The following is a 23,602-nucleotide window of genomic DNA, read 5'->3' on the forward strand; positions in this document are numbered from 1 at the left end:
TCATTCCCTCGATATAGTCTTGTTGTACTGTCCATTTTTTTTAAAAAAAAAAAGTAAGATTAATTGGAATTTTGATTATTTTGTTGCATTTATTGTTTTACCAAATTAGCTCAGTCTAGGTACTTGCATACATAAGCTGCTCTTCATATTATTCTTATTCACTTTGTATTTATTTGTATGTGTGTATGTATTTTGTATTTATTCTATATACATGAATGTGTGGGTATTAAATCTCTCCTCCAGGAGAGGCTCTTATTCTGGCCCTATCCTGGCCAAAATTTTTAATCAACGGCCTGGCCCTAGACACAGAAGGCATATGTCTTCAAAAATTTGTGGATAACAGAAGGTAAGGAGGAATAACATACTTTGAGTGACAAAATTAAAATCTAAAAAGATCTTAAAGGACATTACTTATCAGATAAAATTTAATGTGAGTAATTGAAAATCCTATACTTGGTTTTTAAAAAATCTTTGTAAATACAAGATTGGAGAGACCTGAATCAACAGTAGTCTAAGCAAAAATGAATCAATAGCATTATGTAGCTGTTCAAAAAACTAATGCAATTTCAGGCTGCATTAATAGAAGTATACTTTCTAAGAAAAAAAAATGTAGTGAATGAATTCAACTCCATTCTGGTCAGACCACATCTGACATCTTTAGCTCCAAGTGATACATATGAAGAGGTACTTTGACAAACTGGAATATGTCTAGTGCGGTGGTGTCAAACTCAAAAACTGATCCCTGCAGGCTGCATATTGACTTAGAATACTACAAATTAACATTATCTACATTGTATTGTATTTTTATTTATTTCGTCGAGCATTTCCCGATTACATTTTAATCTACTGAGGGCTGCATTCAGGAGTTTTGCAAACAGAATGAGTTTTATACACCTCTGTTTTAGAGGGAGGGTACCATAATGATAAGGAGACCACATATCAAGGCATGGTTGAAGGAACAAAGAATGTCCAGCCTGGAAAAGAGATGATTTAGAATAAATGTAGTGACCAGTACTGATTCAAGAGGTGAGATGACTATGTTGGACTCAGACACATGTGATCAATGGATTGAGTGGTTCTGCTTGACTGTTTTTCTTTGTTATAAAAGAAGGTTTGGTGAAAGGTAGGTTTAGAAGGGCATCCTGAAAAATGGACCAAAAATAAAAAAGTTATTTTTTAAAAAGAGAGAAATAACTTAGGAGGGATTAACTATTCATTGACTATTCACTCAGCGGTAGAAATGTTTATATTCTTATTCCCCAGCCTGCTCACACAATATTCTATCTCCCATTTCCTTGCCTTTGACCTGGCTGACCCCATGCCTGGAATGCATTTCCTTCTCAGCACCACTAGTTGGGTTCCTTTCCTTCCTTTGAGAACCAGTTCAGATTCTGCCTTCCACAGAGGCCTTTCCCAATCCCAACATGGCTAGTACTTTCCAGCTCTGCCTTGTATGTCCCTAGTTATTTTCACAATCTCCCCATTGCAACATGAGTTCTTGTACAGACATGACAGAGTTTATATACCTATCACTAGGCACAGTATCTGAAACATAGTAAGTGCTTAATAAATGCTTGCTGACTGATTTTGCTTTGAGCTATCCCCCCTGTGCCTGGAGTATACTCCTCCTTCCCCTTTGCCTCAGAGAATTCTTCTCTTCCTTCACTAGACAGATCAATGACACCTCTCCTGATCCCCTCAAGTGCTAGTATTTCCCATCACAAACTACCTCGTATTCATTTATCTTTATTCTTTTTGTACTTGTTTGTATGTATGTATGTGTTTGGTATTTATTGTGTTTGCATGCATGTGTGGGTGTATACGTATAGCCTTGTTGTCTCTTGCATTAGAATGTAAGCTTCTTGCCAGTAGGTATTATTTCATTCAGGGGCAGTTAGGTGGCACAGTGGATACAGTGCCGGGCCTGGAGTCAAGGAGACTCATCTTCTTGAGTTCAGATCTGGCCTCAGACACTTAGTAGCTATGTGACCCTGGGCAAGTCACTTCACCCTGTTTGCCTCAGTTTCCACATCTGTAAAATGAGCAAGAGAAGGAAATGGCAAGCCACTGCAGTATCTTTGCCAATAAAACCCCAAATGGAGTCATGAAGAGTTGGACCTGACTGAAAAACTACTGAACAACAACAATGATTTTAATTCATTGTATTTGCATCTCCATTGAATAACACGTAGTAGGTGCATTACGAATGATTGATGGATTCAGTGGTTAGGAAAGCACTGGTTACATTTATTCTGTGTTGCTTCATAGAGCAGAACTCCAGTATCAGATATATAAAAGTCCTATGATGAGTTTTTCCAACCTTTCCAATCTCCCTTCATTGCATTATGGCAGTCCCACCAGCCCCCTTGCTGTTCCTCGTACATGACGTACCATCTCCCATCTCCATGCCCCTGGACTGCCTGAGATGTTCTCCCTCCCAAATTCTCAGTCTTAGAATCCCTGCTTCTTCCAAGATTTCACTCAAATGCCACCTTCTGTAAGAAGCCTTTTATGGTCCCTCCTTGTCCTAGCTGCTAGTGCTATCACACCTAAAGGTCCTTCCATCTACTCTGTATTTATTTCACATCTTCTGATGTATCTCTGATGTTTACACACACACACACACACACACACACAAATGTGATCTCCTCGAGGGTAGACACTATTTATTTTTGCTTTTTCTTTGTATCTCCAATACTTAACATACAGCCTACCATATAATAAGAACTTAATAAAGGCTTGTTGATTGATCAGTTAAGGGCAGACATGACAAAGAAGTGATTTTTTACTTAATACAAGGAAATTTTATCTAGTGATCAAAGCTCCCCAGGTTGTGGGTTTAAGCATGTTTTTGGAGGGATTTCTAGCATGGAGAGTCAGAGTGGTTTGGTAGAAAGAACACTGGATTTAGCATTACTAGCTCTGGGTTCAAGGCCTGGTTCCAATGTTTACTTGACAGGTGGTTGAATTACTTAATGCAATCTCTGAATCTCTGTTTCCACACCAGCTAAAGAACTGATATTTTAATTTCTTACCTACCTAACGTAAGAAACAAATGAGATAATGTTTGGTCCATGTTTTATAAACCCAGAAATCACTATAGATTTGAGACACATTGTTATTGGATAGGAGATTGGATGAGCCCCTTCTGATTAGGTACCTTAGGCTATGTAGATATAACCCTAGATCTTTTTAAAACTAAATTACTATGTATGTATTCTGCGGGAAGGAATGGGGAGGGCGTATATGGGGAAGCATATGTAAGACATTTTGGACTTAAGACAATTCACAAAAATTGATATTTAAAGTAAAAATATCACCCTTGTATGTGACGTTATTGGGGCTAGAAATTAAGGTCTTTTCATAACAGGGCATTGTTTCCTAATGGGTAAACCTTAGAGTCAGGAAATCTGGGTTGAGGTTCAACTCTTTATATGTACCAACCTATACATACATGGCTAGCCCCAACATTTAACTTCTCAGTGACCCCAGGAACTATAAGACTATAAATTACAGACAGATTGTCTATCTGAATCAGTGGAAGACTCCTCCACCTAGAATTCCTTATGCCTATGAAAATACAAGCATAGAGTCGTGCTCAGCCCCTCCCTCCCAACAAAGAAAAAAAGGAAGAGGCTTTGTTCAGTTCAATTCTGTAAATCCTGAAATGCCTTCCAGTTCAAGGGGTTGCCAACATTAAGAGATTCTAAAATCCAAAATTCTAAAACTATATACATAGTGCTTTAGACCTTTCAGGAAGGTAATTGTGATTAGACAAATAGTCTAATCAAGAGCTCTAAGGGAGGGGAAAAAAATAGCAACAGGAAAGAGAAAAACCTATAATTATAGTAAACTCACAGAGCCCAAATAAATCCCTGAGATATGTCAATTTTCCTGTTGAATTATTATATCTTATTAATGATGGCAGAGCATGTTGGGAAAGACAAATGTCAACATTTTTTCATTGAAGAATAAGGGGTAATTGGGTGGTTAATACTGGAGCTCTTTGTTATGTAAAACACTGACACACTGGAATTCCTCCGTGTGTGTGTGTGTGTGTGTGTGTGTGTGTGTCTATGGTGGTAGTGGTGGTGGTGGTGGTTGTTTTCACTCTTACAAAGCATATGCCTAATTGCTTTCTCCAGATTTGTTTCCTTTATCCAAAATGTAACCATGACATGGATGTTGGAAGCAAATTACACTACTTCCATCAATAGAGCAATATAGTCTTTACAAGGATAGACTCTTGGGAATCTTCCGGAAAGTCCCTCTTTCTCAGCTCGGACAGTTAGAATGTGAACTTTAGCAACGGCTCTGTTCATTTAACTAAGAAGAACATAGATTTTTCTATGTTGATTTGGAAGCTTCTTGAAGTCTGAATTTCTACTTGAAATAGTCCTTCCTTCCTCATAGGATTGCTTAGAATTATTAGAGCCAAATCAATGGAATTCAGACTTTCTAGCCTCAAACAAGAGCCGTGCTTTCAATTCCATCAAAAATAAAAATCTTAAAATAAATGTTGACCGAAACTCCAAACAATGTTTTTATTTTTTGGTTGTTTGAGAGCCAAAAAGGAGAGATTTTTATTAGTTCAAAACCCATGAGTATTACAGGCAAACTGTGAGAACCAAAGAGGATTCTTTGCCAAGTGCTAAAAAAAAAGCTATTTTGAGCATGACCCTGCTTTTAATATTTTCCTTGAAGTTACACAGGAAAACTAATTCTAAAAGATTTGCTTTTAATAAGATACAACTACCCAGTCTTGATTTTTCTAATCATTAATATAGGAAAGTACAGATAGGAAAATTAATCATATTAATTAAAGGAGAAAATCTTGCTTTTTAGAAAAATAGAGACATTTACCTCCTCTTCCAATGCAAACACTTTTTGAAAAAAATTTTAATCCTAAGTATTTGCTACCTCATGCCCAATTTTGAAAAAAGATAAGTGATGAGGGCTCTGAGGGAGGGGGACTGGCCTCCATGTTATTTTGCTATTGGCACGAAGTTTTGGCAATAAGCCACAAGAGGAGCACCTATGAGTATAGGGTCTAGATAGTATTTCCTGAAAGTAATAACAAGCTAATGTTTAGCTATTTAGACTGATTTATCAGTGGCTTTACTTGGAATGTATTCGCATCCCCAGTAAATAGCACATAGTACCTACTCTTTCCAATTCAATTTTAAAATGTTCATTATGTACCTGGTGTATACAATACACTGTGTTAGGTGCTAGCTGTACTTTGGCAACAGTAGCAAATAGAAATCTTCCCCTACTTTTAATTGGCTAAAGGAGTGAGTTGAAGGGGAGGATAGAGAAGAGTAGAGAGAGGGCGAGACAAGGCTTTCAGAAGGCCACTGTTGAAGTTCTATCTCACTTATTAGCTGTGTGTCTTTGGCCAAGTGACTTCCCCTTTTTGTGCCTTAGTTTCTTTACTGTAAAATGAATTGATCTAGATAATGTCTAATGCTCCTTTTAGCCAAGTCCTATGATTTCACATAGAACTATATGAATTGATGCGATATAATCATATACATATAATAATGGACACAATTTCTGTCCAGCATATATTTCCAGACTGATTTTAATTTTGTTCCTCTACGCACATACTCTACAATTCCAAGTGGCTTTCTTGCAGCCCACATACAAAATAGGTCATCTCCTTTTTCTATGCCTTTGCATGGCACCTGTATTCCTAGAATTCACTCTCTCCTCACCTCTACCTCTTGAAATCCTTAGATTTCTCTCAAAACTCCTCTCAAATACCGCTTCTTAAAAGAAGCCAGTTAAGATTCCTCCTCCACACTCCTTGAGTGCTTTCCTTCCCCAGCCCCTCAGGTTATTTTTAATTTATTTTATATGTAAAGACACCAGGTCGAACTGTCAAAGTTTGGGGGTTTGGAGGAGAAAGTGAACGAGAAAGAGACTCTTCGGACTCCCTCCCATCCTAGGACTTTGGCAGTTAAAGGCCAGGTGTGGCCACACCCATTTTTCCTCCCACTGGATGGTTCCTGTTCCCTACCTCCTCAACTCTGCCTCTATAGAGACCAAGGAAAGGGGGCTGAGGACATGTGACCTAATGTTATCCCTAAAAGGAAAAATAGCGATCTAACTTGTATTAGCCTAAAGCCTTAGGCTACAGTAAATGATGGGGAGAGGGAAAAGAATGCAATTTAGTTCTGCCTTTTACAGTTTTCGAGAATTATTCATCACAATTCATTGATATTCTCTCTCTGTTTCGATCAGAGTCCCCAGTAAGCAAAATCTTAATATTAACGATGGTTTCAGTCTCTACTCATTTAGTCCTCTGTATACCTTGCTAGTCATTGGCTTTTTTGTAAACCTCCCTACATGCAGTAATATACAGAAATACATCCCAAAGTAGTTATGGTGGGTGATACTTTTATGTCAAGGGTAAAATGCTTTCAAAGGCAGATTAAATCAGGAATTATAAGCGCCCTTCAAGAACAAAGAAACTTTGGAGTAAATCTTTCTGTCTACAGGCAGAGGTAGGGGTAGGGAGAGGAAAATTGAAACACTTCACTGATTTCCTCAGTATCTTAGAGAGAAATAGTTCAGCCACACCTCTCAACTAGGGTGTGAATAGAGAAGGAAGCTTGAGTCTTCAGGATGCCGCCTTGATAGCAGAGTCTTTCAGAACATACCCACTCTACTCAAGCTCACTTGTTTCTTCGCCATCAAAGTCCCCTTTGTCTCCCCAAACAAACTGAAAGCACAAGTCCCCACACCTTCGATCACTTACATTGTTGCTGTCTTGCCCAGCTTCTTCCCCTAGAGTGCTCATTCCTCACTACTGGGCTCCAAAACTCCCATCCCAAGAAGTTTACATATATTTTGTATTCCTTTATCCGTATAGAAGATGTTTCTCACTGTAGAATGTTAGCTTCTTGAGGAAAATGATTATTTCCCTGTCATTTCGTATGTCTGGTACACTTTAGACATTCAAATTCTGGTTGAATTATCAGTTGACGTTTAAATGGTGCTTTTATGCCTGTGAAGTACTTCACATACAGTTTCTCATTTGAGCCTTACAATATCCTCAGGTGGTATAAAGCATTTAAGGTTTACAGACTCCTTTTCTCACAAAAGATTGGTAGTGAGGTTGATAACACAAGTATTATTAGCCCCATTTTGCAAAAGAGGAAACTGAAGCCTCTTTAATTGCCCAGGGTTATACAGTAACTTTTGGAGCTGAGATTAAAATATTCATTCTCTTTGGAATTCCTTTAAGGATCTGCCTATAGGAATACCACTAATGGAATCCTGAAAGTAACTTGATTTTCTTCATAATAAAATCCAAGTATATTTATCTTTCCCCAGTTAAAAATAAATTTGCCCAAAATTGAGAGGAAGGAAAAAGATTCTGTAAGTGACAAAATCCAGTAATTTGTTATTTGAGATAAGAATAGACTTGGGTAAAGTAGAAGAGATAAGAGATAGATTGGTCATTAAAGCTGAATTAATGTATTCATTCTAAGGAAGCTATTAAAATTTAGTGTCTTTAGTATCATTAAAGGAAAAAGTATGAAGAGATATCAAAGTTCTATCATAGGATCATAGATTTAGAGACAGAAGGTACCTTAGAGATCATTTAGTTCATTCCCCTTATTTTGCAAATGAGAAAACTGAGATACAAGGATATTAACTGACTTACCCAGAGTCCCCAGAGCTAGCATCTATCAGAGGCAGCATTTGAACTCGGGTCTTCCTGATTCCAATTTTACTTCTCTGCCTTGTCCATATTTTTCTTCAGGGCAGTGTTTTTTAAGACAACTTTAATGAAAGGTCAGGTGGCTAGGTGGCACAGTGAATCAAACATCTGGCCTAGAATCAAGAAGACCTGAGCTCAAATATGGCCTCAGACACTTACTAGCTATGAGACCCTGGGCAAGTCACTTCACCATGTTTGCCTCAGTTTCCTCTTCTGTAAAATGAGCTGCAGAAATAACAAACCACTCCAGTATCTTTACCAAGAAAACCTCTACTGGGGTCCCACATAAATGAAATGGCTAAACAGCAACAATAATGACAGTTCGGGTCTTATTCAGTTATCAATATCAAAGTGGTACTGAGAAAATTTCAAAACACCATTAACTTTCATGGACAAATTTTTAAAAAGACATAAAAGCCAAACACCATTTTTAGGTAGCTGAAGGCATCAGCAAATAAAAACCAACAGCAAGCATCACAGAGGAAGGTTTCAAGTTAGAATTTTTTTCTAATTTCTTGTTTGAACAACAACCCTACAAGTAAGGCACTGTAGTTGTTGTAGACACTAATTTTACAGATGAGCAAAGTTAGATTGTTCTAAGCTAAATTACTTGCCCCCCCAAAAAATAAAATAAAAATAAAATAAATTACTTGCCCTGTGATCACAGCTAATAAATGTCAGATGCAGAATTCAAATTCAGTTGCCTCCTGATGCCAAACCCAGTACCCTCTCCACCATACTGCCCTTACCTCTCTGATGCTAAATCAGTATCTAAACAATGTGGCTGGTATCTCTGGAAGATCAGCATGGGCCTCTTTATTTGGGAGCAGCACCTGATGCTAATAGGTAATAGGCAGTAGTAGAAACATTTCTCATAACATATTTAGGAATGACTGGCTCAAGAAGAAAGAATCTCCAACACATCCCTGACTCCCGGTTATTCTTCCTGCCAAACTGTCAAGCTGTTGCTGTGCTAAGGAGCAGTTTTTAGAATATTTTAATAACAAAAAAAAAATCTCATTACACATTTCAGTTTGAAGTGTATGCTCTATTTTAGTGTCTTTGAACATTTTGGTATTTAAATGCTTTCTCATCTGTGAGATGAGGAAGCGTTATATGAGTTACTTTTTTTTCTATTGTATTTTTATTTCTTATTTTGTTAATTGTTCATTTTATGACTCTATTTTTCTGATAGTGGCATATTTCCGGCCAGGTTCCTTGTTAAATAGCTCCCACCTTGCTGTTAATCAAGTTAACTGAAATTTTCAAATGTTTATCTCCATGAAACTGACTGTCCATAGTTCCTAAGTCACTTCCTGATGGTAAGTTAGTTGCTTAGAGGATATGTTAACTATTTTTGTATCCGGAACCATTTAATGCATTGCTACCAGATGCCATATGTCAGTGGTATATTTCTAGCCACCTCTCCAACCCTATCCTATTTTTAAGATGAAATCTGTATAAACCAAAGTGATGTCTAGATGACAGGTTAGAAATTTGGGGAAGGTCATTAGCAATTTCCTATTCAATTACAGTAAGTGCTATAATTAATTGAAACCTTTAAGTACCTGAACTACCACCCAGAAATGACTTATGTACTCATGAAAGTGGACATAGCACATGGTCTCATAGACAAACTAAAAATTCCCATAATCTCTTTTTATCGTGGTGAGTAACATTGATTTTTTTTATTACAATAGTATTCAGTGTTTGAAAATTTTATTTTTACTTCTAAGTTTCTTTGTAAGTATTGTCAAATATGGTTTCTGTGTTCACATTCACTCTGTTTTGAATATATACCAGGATACTTTTTACATGAAATAAAATTTAGGTGGCAAAATAAATAAATCCATCATCATCAAGGTTAAATTGAACAATTAGAGAAAATTGGTATCTGAACCCAACACCCAAAAATCTGTTTTCTTACTTCAGCAACATAGAAGTCTCCCTAGGGTATTTGATTAGCATTTTCAACAGCAAAAGGGTTTTGATGATAAACTCCCCAAGGACAGAAAGTTCAATAGCTCCCCAGGGTTCAGTGCATACCACAGTAGTTTTCCAAGAACTGTTTGTTGATGGTGGCAATTGACAATCATAGAATTATAGATTTGGAGATAGGAAAACCGTCTTGTGAGCCATTTAGTTGACCACCCTCATTTTACAAGTTAAGAAAACTGAAGTTTAGAAAGCAAAGTGCCCTATCCAAGGTTATATCAGATTAATGAGTGGCAGAGGGATGATTTGAACTCAGTTTCTCTGGTTCCAAATCCAGTATTCTTTGCATTGTACCCTACGACCAAGAAGGAACATTAGCTGATGGGGTTGTGCATATCAGGTTGAGTTTGTGCATTTATTCCTACATATCAGGTGGAAAAGTACCATCAAAAGTGTGCATAAAAACTGCTCTTATTTACAAGTAAGGATCTCATTGAGATGTCCCTGGAGTTTTCATGGTCTCCACACTGAGCTTTTAACAAGACAGAGTATCCAAAAATGCTCACCCATAAGGAGGGGTGGCTGATGAAAACTAGACTGCAGTCTCTTTAAATAAATCTCTTTCAACCCAAAACAGAACAGAGAACATTTCTTTCCTTTCCTTTTTCACAGTCCATTCTGCTTCCAATGTTCTGAATAATCACATTTTCCATCATGGATTTAAAGTTCATTTCAGAGCTAATCAAGGCAAGGCCAGGGGATAGTGCAAGGTAATTAATTAGAATAGATGGGCATTTATAAACAACAAAAACACTGCTTAATTCAGTGCACTTTCAACCATCTCGAAGTCTCAAAACTCGACTTCCTAGTAGTTCAGTCATAGCATCCTTGTTTTGCAGGCAGTGAAACTGGCATGGAGAATATTTATGTGATTTGCCCTTGACCCAGAAAATGAGTCACTGGCAAACCTGAGACTAGAACTCAGAGTTCCTGGAATGGAAAAAGTAGAATTCCTAAATTTGAAGAAAAATCTCACAGAAACTGAATTTTAATCATGTTTTTAAAATCTGAAATCTTTAAAAATGTTAGATATAAATGCTATCGAGTGTTTTGATAGAAATATAAATGATATTTTCTCATCTTTATGAGGACTGCCTTACTGATAATCTTGGAGACATTTTTATCTGGCTGAGTGTTCTGGGGTAGAAGAGACCCGGTGTGGCTGTTGCCCTTCATAATTATGGCTTAGGATGAGAGGCCCAGTTGATCTTCTCCCAGAAGCACTCAGGAGTGAAAAGGGTTTTCCTTCTTTCAGCTTGGGACTGATGGATGGGAGCCATTTCTCTTGCTCCTTTTCATTATATCTCCTTCTAGTGAGTCATCAAAGCCACAAGCTTTTATTTGTTTAAACATGTGATTTGTCTGGAACTGAGAACAACTAGAAATTAAGACATAGGACTTGAGGTTCAATAATCCTGGACTGTGGGCGGTTTAGAATCGATAGGTCAGAGTTTTGAAAACAAAAAAGCATAGACTCTGGGATCAGAGGACCTGAGTTCAGATCCTGCCCTCTGGTGTTTTCTAGCTATATGACCTTGAACATGTCACTTAAGCTTCCTGGGACTCAGTTTCCTCATTTGTAAAATGAAGGATTGAATTAGATGGCCTCTAAGGTCTGTCTATTCCAGCTCTAAATCTATTATCTTCTCATCCCAGAAATTACTTGCACGTAGTTAGGTAATTCCCTTCACTCCCCTCGCCTTTAATTTCCCTCATGTATGATTGGGAAGGTTGGGTTACATGATCTCTAATGTCCTTTCTATCACTAAATGGAAGGAAAGAAGGAAGAAGGGAGGGATAGGAGGGAGGAAGCCAGTATGCCAAGAAAACCCCAAATGGGGTCACGAAGAGTTGAGTATGACTGAACAACAACAAATATGTGTGTGTGCACATTTTATATATTATAAATACATATATGTATATAAAGGTCTTTCATTTTTCCTACAGTTCCTCAAAGGGTTGTACCTTCCTTCCTAGATCCCCTGGAACAAGAGATTTCTAAGTGATTAGTTTAGTCTTTCCTCCATTCATTTCACTTCATCTCTCTCTCTTTCTCTCAACATTTTTCTTAGTATTATCCCCTTGTCCTCAGCCTCTAGGACATCACCATCTTTTCCAGAATTATTAAATTTCACCTGATCCTTACAAAGGTGATCACTTATCGAAAATAAAATTAAATTCACAAAGTAACAGAATTTATATTAGAGAATTCTTGTCTTATCATTATAAATGATAAGATAAAATATAAAAGATAAATATAAATAAATACATAAGGAAGTTCTTGTCTTATCGTTATAAATATTTAAAGGGCGCCTTTCACCAAAAAATGGTAGGCATTGATAGTATTTGATTCAATCTTGATATTAACTTGGAGAGTTAATTATCAAAATATAGCAGATGCATCAACTATTTAAGATTAATGAGGATGATATGAAATACCAATAATACTACTTTGAACAGGGGATTATTCATCCCATGATCAAATTTCTACTCTCAAAGAAAATAGAAATTCAGCTGGCTACTCTCAACATTAAACCAGTTTGATCAATGTTAAATTATTAAAAGAATGGCCAAGATTTTATTCACTGAGCATCAAAGTGTAATACACATGGATAAAGTGTTAATTTTGTATTGAAAATATGCTGGGTTTTTAAAAAGTAAGGTACCTAGATCTCTGACCATTTGTACTTTTCAGTGATCTTCTCTTATGCAGAGAATGCTCGGCTGCTCCTGTTGAGTTAAGGTTACTTAGGAGGGGGAAAGAAAACCCTTGAATTCAATCCAGCTGCAGTCTAGGTTAGCTGCCAAGGAAGTCCAGCTTTGCCAGGATTACATTCATTTTCAGAGAAGTTAAAAAAAAATATCTAGCTTCTTGACTTCTATTGTCTTTCTGTGCTACATGTCTACTCTCCATTTAAATGGATTTGATCATGAAAAATAAGGCTTTAAAATTTTGAGGTTTTGTAAAATAGGGAAAATTGCAGGGTAACATTCAGCCGTGAAGAGCTTTTCCTCACAGCACTGCATTGATGAATCAGGAATTGGCCACATTCCATGATCCAGTCACTGTGGGAAGGTCAGACCCAGTCAGGCTCAGTCTTCCAAGTATGTATGTTTGTGGGCAGAAAAAGCCAAGTTTCACCTGTGCAGAGCTAAGAACTTGGAGCTCGTTACAACTCTACTTTATGGGAGCCATGGCTGGTGTCCAAGGATACATATATTTTTGATTAATAGAACCAATGAGTATTGGATTTTTTTCCCCTTTCTTGCTTTTATTTCTATAAATTGTGGTTTATTTTATTCCAAAAGTAAGGAAACACTTGAAAATAAATTGCTAGTCAGTTAGTTTACTAGTTATTGCTGGAACCCTAATCTCACTGTTGAAGTGATTTGTCAGGATTGAACAACACATTCAATAACATAATCCCATCGAGGATGTCATTATGGCTTGGCACTAACCTGGCATGCTGGGCCTTTGAGAGGAATCTTTAGTTATCTGGGGGAAAAAATACCGTTCAAATTTCAAAGGTCAAAATTGGGCCAATGCTGAAGAGTTTATTGGCCAGAATTCTGAACCTGAAGGCTGTTCAAAATTAAGAAACCTAGGAGAACATTTATCAAGAGCCCTAATAGTTTTATCAGTGAAACTATGCAAAGGAATATGATACACTAGAGTCCATATTCTAGTGATTACATATGATTTTTGTAATTATAATATAGCATTATAATACTTATAATATATAATATGTTACCTTACAATTAAAATACAGAATATTATAATATTATAATTAAATCTATATTTGTGAGTGTGGCTACATATGTCATAGGAATTTGAGAACTGCCATTCTAAGATTTATGGTAAAAAGAGATGAGCATTGCTTCCTAAGGGTATATGTGTGTATACACACACACATACACACATACACATAAATAAATGTACCTATATGGATTCACATATACACATATATATATGTATGTATGTGTGTATATATGTGTATGTGTGTGTATATATATATATATATATATACGTATATGTTGTCTCAAAAGTCTTAGTGCAATTGCGTGTGTGTATTTGTTGTTCAGTCGGGTTCGACTCTTCATGACCTATGGACCATCGTTGTCCATGGGGTTTTCTTTGCAAAGATACTGGAATGGTAGTGGATTCAGGCCAACAGAGGTTAAGTGACTTGCCCAGTATCATACAACTAGTAAGTAAGTGTCTAAGGCCGGATTTGAACTTGGGTATTCCTGACTCCAGGCCCAGCACTTTAATCCACTGTACCACATAGTTTCATGTGCAGTCATCTTTTTTATTATACCATGTTATGGAAATGCTTGTTTCATTCCATTAATTAAAAATAAAATCAATGAAAGTAAACACATTGACAGGGAAAAAATAAAGTACTCTATCTTCTGAGTCACCTAGCTGTCTCCTGTATGTGTGTATGCATACATATATATGTGTATGTCATATGTGTATATACACACATGTATATACATATCTCATACTGTATAGTAGTGAAGCTCACCCCAACCCCCCTTAATTCTAGTGTCTTCCTTCAGTTAATTATTTCCTATGTATCCCACATAAAACTTGCCTTGTGTATATTTGTTTGCATATTGTATCCCCTGTTAGATTATGACCTCCTTGAGGGCAACACTGGTCTTTTGCCTCTTTTTGTATCCCTGGTGCTTAGCACAGTGCCTGAAACATAGAAGGAGCTTAATAAATAAATGTTTATTGATTGACTGTTATACAGAGCATCCCCAAAATTTTAGTGCAGTTTGCTTAAAACTGGACTGAGATTTTGCGGACATCCTGTACCAAAGGGAGAGAGGCAGACAGAAAAATGCTTAACAATTTACCCAAAAAAGACAATTTATTTCTTTATACCTTGGAGAATGTACCCTTTTTTTTTCCTTACAAGTTTTATCTAGTTTTTCAGATTTTGGTGAGAAAACAAATAATAGATCCTTTAGCATACTGTGGTAGTATTGTGGAGAGAGTACTCCCAGAAGGGAGTACTTCAGAATGTTACCCATCTGTCAGCAAGGGCCGTTCTCTTCAGCAATTTAGGTTCATTCAGTCGATGGTCTTCAGGAGTAGTGGCCAGAAAGTTTGTAATCATAGTCACCATGGTGATGGACCTTGCCAATCCTAGCTTGTATGAAGACTTCCTAGCCCATCACAGGCATGGTACTCTGAGCTTTTCCAGGACCTGCAAGACTTTGTGTTTCCCTGCCTTTTGAGAAGCCAGGATCACCTCCGCCCTAGGCTCCTATCAAAGTGTCGTTGTGATACATTTTATTAATTTTGAAATGTTACACACCATATTGTAATTGAATTTCTATTCAGACAATGTTGTGTTTATTGTTTGCAGAACTCTATACAAAGCTCTAACGGGATGGCAAAGTTTAATAAGAACACAGGTCACGCTCTCAGGGGACTCAGAGTTTAGTACAGGGAACTTTATGTGTCTGTCTGTCTGTCAGTCTCTGTCTCTCAGTGAAGAGGTGAAGGGAGACTTCACAAAGGAGGCAGCATTTGAATTTGACAAGTAATTCAGCAGGTAAAGAAGAAATAAGATTTGATCGAAGTTTTGTTTTTTATTATTTCCAGATGTTTTGTGGTGAATTGAATTTTAACATTTTAACCATTATCAATTTCTTTGTCTGATCAGCAAGTGGACAAGTATTTATCAAGCACTATATGCCAAGCCCTGTGCTAAAGTGCTAGGGATACAAAGAAAAGCAAAAACAGCCTGTTCATTCCAGGATCTGGCCTTCCAAAGGACAGAAAACATCATGCAAATAACTAAGTGCATGCAAGATATACCGAGTATTCCTAAAGCCTTCATGAAATTTTAAGCTACCCAACCTTAAGCACTAAGGCTTTGGGGGCACCATTTGTATAGGATAAATTGAATTGATAAATTATTGTGAAAAAGTATACAAAACACTTGATTGCATGCTGTACAAAACAATAAGTTTAGATATAATTGTTGAAATTAACTTTGGGGACCTGGGGGCAGGATAACTCCAAATGTAATTATACTCCAAATGTAATTAAGAATATTTTATTTTTTCATAAATTTGAAAAAATAATTCCAGTAACAGTTGATATGTTTGATGAATTAAAACTCTAAAGTATTTTAAAGATTTTTTTCTTATTTGATTCTATTAAGTAGTGGTATATTATCCCCATTTTGTAGATGATGTTTAGATTAGATGAAATGACTTACCCAAGGTCATTCTGTTACTATATAGCAGAGTGGGGACTTGAATGCTTCTTTTGCCACTATAATTGACAACTACTCCTGCTCAGAAACCCGCTCCAACCTGGGCACTAATTATTAAGACACTAATAGGTCAGACTACCATAGAAATGGAAAATTAAAAGTGATCTAAAAATTGAGTGTTCTTTTGTGAAAGTGGGACTACTTCAAAATAATGAAAATGGAATAAGATACCCAAAATTCAAGTCCTATCAAGGACAAACTACCAGGGAATTCTGTGCTTCTGATGCTTTTTCTCCCTTTATCAGTTAGTCCAGTTTTAATGGCTCTAGGAATATATAGGCATGACTGGAATGGTAATAGGGGTTCAAGCTCAGATAGGGGTCTCCCATGCATCAACCCCAAGGAAACAAGGGAACATCTGGAGTCACTCAGCTGTATTCAGGTCTACCTTTACTCTGCGATAATCCTATACTGAGTGAGTTCAAACTAAAAGAAAGTAGTTTGAGCATCATGCCACACCCTGAGGTATGTAAAATCAACCAGTGAATCATCAAGTATGTATTAAATACTTGTTGTACGCGAAGTCCTGTGCTATGCAGTAAAGATTCAAAGACACTGCCCTCAAGGTGTTTACATTCTATTGAGACAGACATGGACACATAAAAATTATACAGAAATATCTTTTTAAATACAGAAAGATTGACTTCTGGAACAGGAAGGCAAGGTTCTTGTTGCACTGCGCTTCAAATTAAGGTTGCCTAGAGAATGACGGGTGGCTTTACAATTATATTGTAAATACAAATATTGGTAAATAAGTACTTATTTTATAAGAAATGCATGTGTCTATAGGTCTAATTCCTTTGTGTTTCCAAAAGGAATGGATCAGAATAATAAATCCAAGAAAACAAAGCCATCAATTCAGATTAACTGTGACAACATTAGTCTATTAAAATATCAAGAATACAAATGTTTCAAGCCATCCTAAGACATAATAGTGAAAAAAATTGAGCAAAGGCAGAATTTTATTCATGAAATATTTGGCACAATAATAAAGAGGAACTGAACAGGCATATTAGAGGGTGATCTTAGACTAAAGTAAATCTATCCATAAGCAATAGAAATTGAAGAGATTCTTGTTGCTGTAACCCTGTTAACATTAGAAGATATTGGAATGTCCATATAGTTGGACGTGATGGGCCAGGTTGTGCTTTGGAAAGGTGGGTTTTTTCAAGTCAATTGAACAAGTATTTATTATACACCTAGTCAAAGAGAAAGTGATATATACAGGCAAGTAATATAATACCCATAGAATGTTGTTTGCCCTTCATTTTTGAAGAGGACCAGTGACACCACAGGGTGATGTCTTGACTCACGCATAAATTGGATTGTGCAAAGTCATCAGCCTCACTCTCTTGTCCTGAGTCATCAAAGTCCAGTGGCAGGACAAAAGTCAAGATGACTGATAATGGGCCAGGATGTAGTGAATGACCTTGGTATCTTTGATGTCTGACCAAGCTCTAAGCGCTCAACAGCGACTACTTTGGCTACCTTCAAGACCGTTGGAACAAATTGTTCTCCTCTGCCCATTCTGCCAAGGAAAATTTTTACATGCTTGGGGTAGACATCCCCATAACTCACTGACAGGTCTGAGGCCTGTCGGTTACTCTCAACCTCGTTTAGCCTGTCTGCTAAAGTGGTTTACTGGGGTGTGGCCACTACATATGTTACCATTTCTTGAAAGAGCCACAGGTGAGAGTTGAACACCAGGGGAAAGTGGACACAAAAAGTGGACGAGCAGTTCTGAAAAGGGCTTGGCAAGCCCTCACACAGGAGGTGCTAGTCCTCCTGAACACTCCATACACCCCACCCTTAGGATACTAAGGAAGACAACATGAAGAAATGAGAAAAGAAATGTAACTGACCCAAGGATGCATATAAATGGCAACCTAATGTCATCAGAAGAACTAGAAAGACCATGGCCCCATTTAATAGTAAACTTATTCTGGAGGAATGGAAATGAATAGCAGCTGTTCTGATTGAAGACTACTTCAGGCTCCTTGACCCAGAAAGCCCATATGCTAGCAAAGTCAGTATCTTGATCAGGTGTACCGTTTCTGGTGGTACAAACTCACACTCCCAGATGAAAAGAGTTATTTATTATGCACAGTTTGGAGAGTTTGTCTTTCAAAAATACCAGAAGAATGGTGGTTAAAATATGCCACGAAAACACTAACATAGATACGAGATGTGACTCTAAAGTAATGATTCCCCCTCCCCCACTGACAACACTTGCTCAATGTCATTATGAGAAGAAATTCATGCAATCTATGAAGACCATTAAAGACAGTTAATGAAGACATTCCCAAACGTACTCTGTAGTTGAAACATTGAAAAAGTTGTCTACATGTAATGTCTCCTTCATCCTCTTGTAATTGGTATTCTGTCACCATCACTATACATAACTTGCTTTCTTAAAGGTCTACCGTGATCTTTTTCCAAAATGAAATAGCTTTTATTTATTCCTCGTGCTCCTCAACCTCTCAGCAGTGTTGAACTTTGTTGAGCCACCCTTCCTCTTTTATACCCTCTCCCCTTTTGACTTGTCTAATATACTTTTTTCTAGTTCTTTCCCTGCTTCTCTGGCTACTGTGTCTTGGTCTCTTTTGGCTGGCTCCTTCCCTTTTTATCCCTTAAAGTGAATGATTTCTCAAGGCTCTCTCCCCCCTTTCCTTTTCTCTTTCTTTATTCTTTTCCTTAACAATCTCAACCACTTCCATGACTTCAACTATCACCGCTAGTAAGTGGAAGACGTTTTAAAGGACATCATCATCATCATCATCCTTTAAGGTCTGAAACGGATTTTACTTCTACTATCTCATTTAACCTTCACAACAACCCTGAAAGCTAGATGATGTTATAATACCCATTCTACAAATGAGGAAACTAAGGCTGAGAAAAGTAAAATGAGTTGCTCAAGGTTATATCCTAGTTAGTGTCTGAGGCTGTATTCCAACTCAGGTCTTCCAAGCTCCAAGTCCAGCACTCTGCTACTGTACCAACTAACTGTCCCACATTTCCAAATGCCTGCTGGACATGGGTACTTGTACCACCTAAAACTCAACATGTTCAGAACAGAATCTACCATCTTTCCCTCAAAATTATTTCCCACTTATCAATTCTCTGTTTTTGTCAGTAATACCTTTCATCCCATCACCTGTACTTGAAACCTCAGTATATTACCTGTCCTTCACATCCAAACATTTCCTAAGTCCCATCTCTTACATCCTTAATGCCAGGAGCCAAACACCCCATCTCTTGGGACAGAGGATTTAAAATAAGCTCAGCTAGTGTAATTCAGATTGGCAGCTGTATCTGACCGCAGATTACTCTTCCAGTTCTGGCACATTTTTTGTGTGGGCTCTGAACTAACACTAGCCTTGGCTATGGAACAACACAGACACTTGTGAACTACCCCACCTAGCGCATGGATGGCATAAAGAAGGAAAGGCCCTAGCCTCCATGTCATGGATGCTTCTGATGCATTACCCCTCCCAACCTCCAGTGGCTTTTTAGGCTATGCTGATGTTCACTTCATTCACCTTGCTCCATGTTCTGCTTGTCACCTTGTATGAATATACGCTAGCCCCTTTCCAACAGTCTGGATTTTTCTAAATACTGAGGTAGAAGTGCTGGTACAATGATCTATACCTGATTTAGTTGTGTTCTGTGCTGCCAGTAGAAAGGACTCCCATAATTAATGTGTTGCCAAATTCTGTTCATTCTTTCTTTGTAACATGTCATATATGCTACCTTCTCTGCTCTGACACTGACGCACGCTTGTCACCTCACATTTGGACTATTGCCATAGCTGCTGGTTGGTTTGCCCGCCATGAGTTTCTCCTTACTCCAGCCCATCCTCCACTCAATTGTCAAACTGAGCTTCCTAAAGCACGCATCTGAGCATATCGCCTCCTACTCAGTAAACTCTGGCGACTCCCTATCGCCTTCAGGATCAAATTTAAAATTCTTTATTTATCTTTTAAAGCCTTTCCTAACCTATCTCCCTGCCACCTTTCCAGGCTTTTTATACCTTACTCCTTCCCCACTGCTTTCCCCAACCCCCTATGTATTCTGCAATTCAGAGACATAGCTCCTTCCTGTTCTTCCCAGAAGGCACTCCTTCTACCAACTCTGTGCATTTTTGCTGGCTGAAATTTCCCCATGCCTGGAATGCTCTCTGTCTTTGTCTCTGTCTCCTAATTTCTCAGGCTTCCTTCAAGTCCCAGCTAAAATCTGACTATCTATAAGAAGCCTTTCCTGTCCCCTTTTAATGCTAAAGCCTCCCCTCTGTTAATTATGTCTAATTTATATTGCATATTTTTTGTACATGGTCATTTGCATGTTATCTCCTCCATTAGACTGAGCTTCTTGAAAACGGGGTCTGTTTTTTATTTGTTTGGGATTGGGGGTGGGGGAGGAAGGAGGGGAGGAGTTGTTTTCTGGGCTTTATGTCCCCAGTATTTAGCACAGTATCTGGCACACAGTACTCACTTAATAAATGTATATTGACTTAACAATATGCTTCATGCTAGACAGGATACTCCCTGTGTTTGCTGCATCAGTCCCTTTCTCTACTATACTGACATTATTGATCCTACTTCTCCCGTATCTTCTCAATGTGTTCCTTTCTATTCTCGCTGCAACTGCTCATCATCTCCTTCCTGGGCCTTTGCAAAAGCTGTCTAATAATCTCCTTATCTACAATCCTTTCTTCCTCCAATCTTTAATTGTGATAAAAAAAAAAGTTAATCTTTCCTGTAGACTGTAAGCACCTACTATATGCATTGTAGTGCACTAAAAATGCTAAACAAGGGGCAGCTAGGTGGCGAAGTGGATAGAGCACTGGCCCTGAAGTCAGGAGGACCTGAGTTCAAATCCAGCCTCAGACCAAACACTTGACACTTACTAGCTGTGTGATCCTGGGCAAATCACTTAACCCCAATTGCCTAAAAAAAAAAATGATAAACAAATGTTTGTTGAAATAATTTCTTTATTCATAAGACCTGATAAATTGCCAAATTATATCATCTGAACCTTCACATCACTTGTGTGCATGCTTTCTTTTTTCTTTGAATAATATTTTATTTTCCCCCAGTTACATGTGAAGACAATTTTTAACATTCTTTTTTTTAAATTTTGAATTCCAAATTTTCTGTCTTCCACCCCTCACTTTCACCCTCTCTGAGATGGTAAGGAATTTGATATAGGTTATACATGTTCAATCATGCAAAACATATTACCATATTAGTCATGTTGTGAAAGAAGACATAGTGGGGCAGCTAGATGGTGCAGTGGATGGAGCACTGGCCCTGGATTCAGGAGGATCTGAGTTCAAATCCTGCCTCAGACACATAACACTTACTCTCTGTGTGACCCTAGGCAAGTCACTCAACACCCATTGCCCAACCAAAAAAAAAGAAGAAGACACAGACCCAAAGGAAAAAAAAAACATGAAAAAATATAGAAAATGAAAAATAGTATGCTTCAATCTGCATTCAGACTCCATCAGTTCTTTCTCTGGAGGTGGACAGCATTTTACATCATGAGTCCTTTGGAATTGTTGTGGATCATTGTATTGCTGAGAAGAGCTGTCATTCACAGTTGTTCATTGTACAATATTGATGTTATTATGTACAATGTAATCCTGGTTCTGCTTGTTTTACTTTACATCAATTCACATAAGTCTTTCCAGTTTTTTCTGAACCCCTATTGCTCATCATTTCTTATAGCACAGTAATATTCCATTACAATCATGTGTTACAACTTGTTCAGCCATTCCCCAATTGATGAGCATTCCCTCAATTTCCAACTCTCTGCCACCAAAAGTACAGATCGATCCTTCCCCCCCCACACACACACACTTTTTTCAAAATATCTTTGGGATGTAGACCTAGTAGTAGTATTACTGGATCAAAGAGTATACACAATTTTATAGCCCTTTGGGCATAGTTCCACATTGCTCTACAGAATGGTTGGGTCAGTTCACAACTCCATCTACAATGAGTTAGTGTCCCAATTTTCCCACATCCTCTCCAACACTTATCATTTTCCTCTTCTGTCATATTGGCAAATCTGATAGGTGTAGGGTGGTACCTCAGAGTTATTTTAATTTGCATTTCTCTAATTGCTAGTGATTTAGAGGTATGTATCCCTTTCCATTCATTCTTACAGCCCCCACTTGACTATTGTGAGGACTAAGTCCTCACAGTCTCTTGCCTACATAAAAAGCCTTCAAATTGGTCTTCATGTCTCAAATCTCTCCCCAGTCAGTTCCATCATCCACTTAACAGCCAAAGTGACTTTCATAAAGTGTAATTCTGCCTACTTCACTCCATTTACTCAGTAAACTCCAGAGACTCTCTATTATCTCCCAGATCAAATATAAAATCTTTTGTCTGGCCTTATAACCTGACTCCTTCCTACCTTTCCACTTTTATTATCTTTTATTCCCCTCCATGAACTCTACATTTCAACTCTGCTATCCTTCTTGTTCTTTGTACATGACCCTCCATCTCTAGTCCCTGTGCTTTTATGTTGGCTATCCTCCGTGCTTAGAAGGCTTGGCCTTCACTCCACTTCTTAGTTTCATTTATCTTTCTTCGAGATTCAGCTCACATGCTATGCTCCACAGGTTCTTTGTTTCCTTTCCCCTCCCTCAGATGCTAGACCCTTCACCTCTTAGGTTGCCTTAGGTCTGATGTGTTTGTACCTATTTATGAATGCATGTATCAGAATGTAAGTTCCTTGGGGAACCTCAAGGGTAGGGACTTTTTCTTTTTCTATTAATATTTTTGCCTTTTTTTTTTTAGTACCACCAGCACTTAGCACAGTACCTGACACGAAGCACTTAATAAAAGCTTATTGATTGATCATGTAACTCTTCTGCTCAAACCACTTCAAAGGCTTGGAATTGTTTATCAAATGATGTTGAATTACTTATCTCCACCATGATATTCAAAGCCTTCCACAACTTGACCTCCCCTTACCTTCTAGTCTTATCTCATCCTGTTCACAATCACCTGTGCTTCATGCGTGTAAGCTGTGTCAGTTGCTCCTGACATTGTCACAGAAGTGATTGCCCAATCAGTGTAGTTGATAGGCTAGCCCTAGTTTTATAAGGACATTTTTGAAATTGCCATGTAAAATGGACCTTTAGACAGTTCTACTCCAGTACCTCCTCGGGAGATGGAAGTAATCCTATATTTCACAGGCTGCACCAGACAAGTACAATTTATCATGGGTCCTGCCAAGCTGGAAAAAGCTTTAATATGAGCTTAGTGAGAGACAGCATCTCTACTGTACATGGATCAATCTAACTAAAGGTGGAGATTCCCATTATTAGGTTGACTGCTGGGTGGCAAATTCTTAGTCACAAATTCTCTTCAAGAGAGCTTATGGTCTGCCCCAAATGAAACCACAAGTCCTTGAAGTGATTGACCTGTATATTAACTTACTAGGAGTATTATCTGTTGATGCTGTGATTGCTAGCAATATCATTTCCCTTATAAGCTCTCTATTGCAGTTTTTTTTCTTTCTGCTTTCATGCTTTGAAACTCTTAAACTCTTTGAAACATTT

General features: G+C 37.8%; 1 protein-coding gene across 4 annotated transcripts in view; it reads left to right on the forward strand.

Annotated features, from left to right (window-relative positions):
• The window catches only part of CACNB2 (calcium voltage-gated channel auxiliary subunit beta 2), a 398,122-nt gene that overhangs the window by 243,375 nt on the left and 131,145 nt on the right, over positions 1–23,602 (forward strand). The window lies entirely within an intron of this gene.

Source organism: Vombatus ursinus, unplaced genomic scaffold, assembly GCF_900497805.2.
Source record: "Vombatus ursinus unplaced genomic scaffold, bare-nosed wombat genome assembly UNPS02005459.1, whole genome shotgun sequence".
Lineage (NCBI taxonomy): Eukaryota > Metazoa > Chordata > Mammalia > Diprotodontia > Vombatidae > Vombatus > Vombatus ursinus.